Here is a 7,870-nt window from a genome sequence, read left to right on the forward strand (position 1 = left end):
ATCATTACTCAAGGGCAACCACTATTGCATTTTTATATTTTTCCCTCCAATGTTTTTATTCAGGAAATCATATTGTAGAAACACCTTTGTATCTTGCTTCTGTCCCTTAACATTGGATTATTAAACATTTTCTCCAAGTACTAATATTGTAGACATCCTTTTTAATAGCTACAAAATATTCCATTGTATGACTATACCAGAATTTTTAAACTATTGTTAGGCTTCAGTTATTTCCAATTTTTAATTTTTATAAACATGTTGATTCATGTCTTTTGCATCAAGACTTTTCTGTATTGTAAGAAACTTCCTTTGAATAGATTCTCCAACCATGTTATCATGAGACCAAAGGAAATGACCATTTTGAAGTTCTCAATACATACTGCTAATTTGTTTTCCCAAAGACTAGCATTTAGTGGATTTGAGAACACACATTTCGCAACACTCTTGGTAAACATAGAACTATTTGTTTTCTGTTTTTAAAAAGCACATGAATGAGAAAGTATGAAGAGGCAGTAGTTTACAAATAATCCTTCTATCTTGATTCTATGTCCCATTGATAGACAATTTTTTTTTACTTATAAAGGAAAATTGTGTCAACAGAGAAGTTAGTATTAGATAATTAATAGTGGTGGTAATTTGGTAGGGAAAAGGTGGAAGTGAAAGAGTACAAGGACATGAAGACAGGCAGTGGTTCAAGTCACATTCATTTGTGTATAATTTTGTAGGTGATTTAACTTACAGGGTTTTATACAATACAAACTTTAAGATTGCATAATGCATATGCAGATTCTACATCTTGGAGGTCATTTTAGATGGTTGTAGAATTTTTCACCAGCAGTTATTTTCTACTAGCATAGCGAAGATATCATAGCACTGGATTGTGGCTTTTATAGTTACTGCTGAGAAATCAGCTGTCAGTCTAATTACTCATTCTTCAAAGGTAATCTGATTTTCCTGGGGATACCTCCTCCCCAACCTTTGTCTTGAGTTTTCTTCAATTACTTTATGCTATATCTAAGCATGGATTTCTGTTAATTAATACCTACTTGGTATTAATTGGTCTAGTGAAATGCATCAATCTGTGAAGTAGTATCTTTCATTATCTCTGACAAATTCTCAAGTCGTTGTTTCTTCAAATATTGCATCTTCTCCGGTCTCTCTTTCCTTGCCTTCTGGGATTTTGATGAAATGTTTGTTAGATGGACTAGATATGTCATTATTAAGGGATTATTGTAAAATGTTGGGTGTTGTAATGATATTTTGGTTGTGGTTCTTTTTCTTTTAAGAGTCCTTATTGATATATATATATGTTTAAATGTATAAGGTTTTTTGAAACTTCCCTCTGTATCTTCCAGGTCTCTTCCCTCTGCTTTGTATTTTCCATATATTTGACCCCCTGTTCTAAATTCTAAATTCCTGATAATGTATTCGGAGCTACTTTCAGTTCACTAATCTTCTCTTTTGCTGTATCCAATCTGCTGCCAAAGAGGTTCACCCAGATGGCAATCTTCTACATATGTGGAAGTTCTGTTTGGTACCTTCACCAACCTATGTTATTCTCAGTTTCTTGTTTCCTGCAAATATTTCCAAGTTTGTCATTTATGTATTTAAACTTGGTAGCAAAGTGGTTTTATTATCTGAGTCTGAGAATTCTAACACCTGAAATCTGTGCAGCCTTTTTCTACTATCAGTTGTTTCTGCTAGTTCTTCCTCACATTGCCTTGCTTTCTCATGAGCCTGATAATTTTTTTAATTAAATTTGGTTTAATTGAGATATATTCACATATAATACAATCATCCATGGTGTACAATCAGCTGTTCACAGTACCATCATATAATTGCCCATTCATCACCCCAATCTATTTTTGAACATTTTCCTTACATAAGAATCAGAATCAGAATAAAGAGTAAAAAAGAAAACCCAAACCACCCCCCACCCTATTTTTCATTTAGTTTTTGTCCCCATTTTTCTATCCATCCATACATACATTGGACAAAGGGAGTGTGATCCACAAGGTTTTCACAATCACAGTTACCCCTTGTAAGCTGCATTGTTATACAATCATCTTCAAGAGTCAAGGCTACTGGGTTGCAGTTTTGATAGTTTCAGGTATTTACTTCTAGCTATTCCAATACATTAAAACCTAAAAAATGTTATCTGTATAGTGCTTAAGAATGCCCACCAGAGTGAACTCTCGACTCCATTTGGAATCTCTCAGCCACTGAAGCTTTATTTTGTTTCATTTCACATCACCCTTTTGGTCAAGAAGATGTTCTCAATCCCATGTTGCCAGGTCCAGATTCATCCCCGGGAGTCATATCCTGCATTGCCAGGGAGATTTACACCCCTGGGAGTCAGGTCTCACACAAAGGGGGAGGGCAGTGAGTTCACCTGCCGAATTGAGCCTGATAATTTTTAACTTCATACTTGCCATTGCCTTTGAAAATTACTTGCAAGGGCTCCCTGAGGCCTAGGATGAATATGCCTTCTCCAGAGAGGCTTTGCATTGCTGCTGCCACATGCTTAGAAACACTACTTGGGAACCACCTCTATCCAAATTTAAAGCTTGAGCTTCTCTGGTCCCCTTAGGTGATGTGTACCTAAAATGCCAATACCTGTGAGAGCCAGTCTGTGGCCAATATTTTTAAGGGATTTTTTTCCTTTCCTTTTTTCCTCCTGTCCTGCTCTGCTCCAAGGCACCATATTCTATTTTCTCATGGTTGTGAGGTAGAGGAGCATGTTCAGTTCTGTTTAACTCTGACCCTGAGGTGTTGCCCTTTGAGTTAGGGATACAGGAGTGGTCTTCTGGAACAGTTCACCCAATGCTGGACTTCTACATATTTTCTTTCACGCCAAAGGACTGACAACCTTGGGCAACTGGAGGCTACTGCCAGTCCTCAGGCAGCTTGACGTGCTCCTGTTTCATATATTATTCTGAGAACAAGCTTTCATCCAAAAACTGATCAGAAAGTCCCTCCTTGTCCAATCTTTCAGCTCTTCATTTTTTTTAAAGGTGATGCAAAGAACCTAGTCCTCCGTTCCTGATAATAAGAAGTCTTCTGTTAGGAGTTCTTAACTTTGTAATTAACAAAAAGTTTTGCTTTGGGAATCTAAAATTTAGAATCAAAGTGACAAGGTATAGATAAGTGGCTGCTTGGTTTTACTGAAGGATAAAATGTTTATTATTAACACAACAACGTAAATCATTTCAATTTTCTTCATTATCTGTAACACTGTCCGAAATCTCAGCTGTTGCTGCTTCACAGTACTGGAAAACCTGATACCCAATTGGCAAAAGGGTTTTGAATAATCAGGGACACAAGATGGTCACATCTAGTATCTAACCATATGAACTTAGACTTCCACTTTCTCAGCTCTGTAACAAGAAGGCTGAGGGTCCTTTTGTTCAAAAAGTAACCTGACTTCTTTCAGAGCTAATCACACTTGGGCTCTTTTCCCTGACTGTGGGTGGGGAAGGAGGGAAAGACAGGTTTATCCAGTTCCTATTTTTTTTTCCTCTCCTCAGTCCAAAAAATAATTTTAAAAAGAGTTTTAGGCAGCATTCAAGAATATATCAATATAATAAAATAGAAAATTATCTGAGATTTAAAATCAGGGAGAAAAGAGATGAACACACAAAAATTTATGCCATAATTTCCTGTAGTTGAGTCACAAAAGTCTATGCAGAACTTTCTGGTGACCCAAGCAGAAAAGAAAACTTGGTTAGTTACTAAACTTACATTGTTTGTAAGATAATAGCAAAGCAGAGCAAGGCTTTCCCTAGAACCTCATTCTGAGAAAATTTTCTCCCATGGGTCTTTATAAAAGAAAGCCTGATTGGTGTAGAGGAAACATTTCAACCACCTCCAGCTGCTCTGCTCCTGGAGGTTCCTGTGCTCCATTCCTCTGCATTCCATCGTCCCAGACGCAGACTGCCTGCCTTCCTGTCAGTCATATGCTGACAGATTGTTCTGGACTGCCTGGGGGTACTGATAAATAATAGTCATTGGATTAACTGTTTTTTTGAAAAAGAGATAGAAAACCACTATCACACTATGAACATTTATTGTGAGCCAAAGCTCCCTGGAAGTACACCAGATTTTAGAATTGTGACCCAGTCATCCTGGCTGAGTCTAAGCAAGGTTTTGAATAAGGACCTAGCCATCTCCTTCCTCACCCTGGGTTTCTATTTAAAAAAACTGTCATGTTTGCTTCTTTTTTTTGTTTTAGCCAAAGTGAGTAGTCAGGAAGAGTTTTCTGTGCAGAAGCCTGGGGAGGAAGTTAGGGCAATGGCCTGGCAGGGTCCCTATCCCATTCTTGGTCCAGTTTTGAGCCCCTGGAGTTAAAGGGGCTAGAGACAGAAGCTGTTCTATGAGCAAACTGGGGAGCATCAAGGCTTTGGAGCCCAGGTGACACACTGGGGAATAGAATGCTGGGGAGAGGGGTGCTTTCTCCATTTCTCCATGGAACACAGCTTTGCTTGGAGGAGGGAGGTCCTAGAGGAAATACATTGTGCCATGCAATGTGTGAGAGGAGCTGCAGCACCCGGAAATTTAGCAGAAAAAGGATGCACCCTTTTGTGGGAAACTCTGATATCTGTGGCAGAGGACATGTGATCACAAACTTAAATGCTTCTGGGCAGAGGACTTATATAAGAAAGCCAAAATGGGTGAACACAAGTGCTTTGTTTCTGAATATACATGAGACAATTCTGGGGTGGCCCAGAAACAACTAGAAATTTAAATGTGGAGACTGAGATCTTGTAGCTATGTAGGTGGGAGCTAACAAGTTATCTGAGTTCAGATATCAATATCTACATGAATTTACTTGCACCTGTAGACTTATCATACCTGTAGATGGTCAGGTGAATGAATTGTGTAATTAAAAAAAAAATTCATCTGGCAAATATCTTAATTTGCAGCTGAGGAGAAATGAAACCCAGCTTGTCCAAAGCCATGCAGCCAGGTAGGGGGTGCTATATGGGTGCCTTGCCCATCCCCTGACAACTGGATCTGGGCTCTTACTCTCAAGAATAAATGTGTGGCTGCTTTCCCTTAAGCTCTGCAGGAAATATGGTTCCCAGCAGCTTCGGGTAGGTCACCCCACCCAGTTAGAAAAAAACTGGAATGAACCTCTCTTGTGTACAGACTGCAGAGAGGTGAATGGCAAGAAACAAGCTCTTTGTTGGAATTCTTATTTCCTTCTATGAAAATAAATCCCATTCTAGAGAGAACCCTATTGGATTTACTTGTTCATATTCTATTACTACTGCCACAAAATTTGTAAATGTATTACTGCCATGTTTGGCCCACCTGACCAATAGAATATTGAGATGCTATGATTTATGCATTCAGGATGACACAGCTGGAGGGCTATTTCACTGTAATTACCTAGGAGCTTATTACTCTCCTGCTAAATGCAAAGTATGAAAATGTGAAAGCTCCAATTGTTCCCAATTACTTGTGATAATTTGTTAATAACTAACTTCTTTCTGCATTTTTATTTGCCAAATTTAAAGGAAAATCATCAGATTATTATAGAGAATTTTAAAGTGAACAAATGAGCCTTTAAACTACTTAAAACAAATGACTCTGAAAAACAATTATCAGGAATGATATCTGAGTTCATTTGGGATGGTATGTGTTGCACCTCTGATGTTCGATAGAACATTAAATAATAAAATAAATAAATAACCACCTAAGAAAATATAATTTTTAAAGAATAACAGTTTATTGCCATAACTAGATATGTAAACTCTACTTAGATAATAATGTCAAAAGAAAAACCACATTATTTTTTATCCATTTTTTTTTTCTGTTGACAAAAAGGATAAGTAGTAAAATAAAATAAAATTAGGAATATTTTCTACCTACTAGCTTATGTCCTTCCAATGGACACGCAAAAAATTAACATTGTCTGGTGCCACATATGCATTTGGTTTCAGCAGGCTGTTGACCTACTTAATTAAGAAAGGGAGTTTGATTTTGTTTCTATGACCCTATACACATGCAGGAGTGTTAAGAGTTCTTGAACCCAAAGATACTTAAAAATAGAAAGTAGCAACAAATCTTCAGGTTACTCACGTGTGTTAAACTGAATTGCTGAGGTACTGTGAGCTAATAATGTATGAAAAGATATTTCAATTGTAAATTATCACTACAAAAGCAATGCTTTGTAAGAGGAAGTAGTTTCGAGATGGGCCTTCTATATGGAAACAATGAACATTTGGTTACCTTTTAGCTTCTCTCATGGTTATCTCCCCTAATGGAGTTTAGGAACTTGTATCATTTCTTATTCCCATTTCCCCCCAAATTGCGGGTATTCTTGACAGGACAGATATCTGAGGTAAGTGTCTAGGCTTTTTTTTTAAACAAACAAACAAACAACAACAAAAATGGGCATTATTCTATTAGTACATGGCAGCATTAAAGGGTACCCAGAAAAAGAGTTTATTGAATTAGAAAGATGTGAGAAACTTTGAATGGAACTTTGGGCACTGGGAAGAGGCATGCCACTTTCTGTAAAAGGGATGATATCACCAAAATACAGTAAGGATAAGAGAATAAAAATAATGGCTGATGGAAAAATTTACAATTGGAGTTGAGGCATATTAAGCCAGCTTCCAAACTCCCTTACTGCTCAGTGGTGATATCAATTTCCTGCTCATTTAGCCTAGCTCTAGGATTCATGCAACTTGGTTTTATTTTGGAGAACTGGAACCAAAAAGCTATGTCTCACTGGAGAAGATTCCAAAGGGTGGATTTAAAATGAGTGCTCCATTTGAATTTATTTTCAGATACACTTTCTTAAAAAACGAAGGACACCTTCTTTAGAAGTTAATATACACACACATATTCCAACCGGCATGCATATTTTGTGTTACAAAAAAAAAAAGGAAATATACATATGCTTGTATATGAAGAGGAAATAGCTAATAGGATACATAAAAATGTTAAGAATACTTACCTCTGGGAATAGGGAATAGGGCTGGGGATTGGTGTAGAAGTTTTTACTTCCTACTTTACATATTGCAGGTTTAACAAAACTTTTCACCTTAAGTGTTTATTACTTTTATAATAATTAAGATTTTTAAAACATTTGAGTGTGCACCTGATCTGTGCAAGGTGAGAATGCAGAAGCAGGAAAACAATTTGTGAGGGACACTAGAGTGCTCAAACGTATTTAGACTAGAATGTTATTGATGAGCATGTTTGGCGAATAAATATTGCTATAACGATTACTTCTGATTTGTAATATCTTAGTTATAGATAAGCTAAAAAAAAAAAAAAAAAGAGGCCAATAATAACAGTAGGATTTAAAATAGCAATTCAATACCAAGTCAGGACTATGATGCTCTCTGCCATTTTTTTTTGTTTGTTTGCTTGTTTGTTTTTTTGTTTTAACAAGGCAAGACGCCGGGGCTTTTCTTCCCTGTCTAGTTTGCGCGCTGTCCTAAGCCCGTTCCAGCGCCTCCCTTGCGCCGTCCTGGCTCTGGGAGAGACCCAGCTCGGCCACGGCTCTTGCGCACCGCTCGGTCCTGCAGGCGCGGCCTCACCGGTTCCAGCCTGGCCTTGGCAAGCGCCCGCCTGCTGCTTTCTCTCTCCATCGCCAGGATCCCTCTGGTTCCCACCAGGGTGTGGGCACGACAGGTGGTACCGTGTGGCCTCCGGCGTCCAGCAGACCGGAGTTCGCCTCATCTACCCGGGTGGCGCGTTCAGTGGGTACACCACCAGCCCCGCGCGCCCCACGGCGCCGGCTTCACCTTCCCTCCCACGCGTCATCGCAACGCCTGGAAATCTGGTTTGGGGGAGACGCTGAGCAAACCGCTCTGCTCTCAAGCATCTTCTTCTGCTAGCAGCACCTTTGTGC

This window comes from Choloepus didactylus, chromosome 3 (genome assembly GCF_015220235.1).
Source record: "Choloepus didactylus isolate mChoDid1 chromosome 3, mChoDid1.pri, whole genome shotgun sequence".
In the NCBI taxonomy this organism is placed as follows: domain Eukaryota; kingdom Metazoa; phylum Chordata; class Mammalia; order Pilosa; family Megalonychidae; genus Choloepus; species Choloepus didactylus.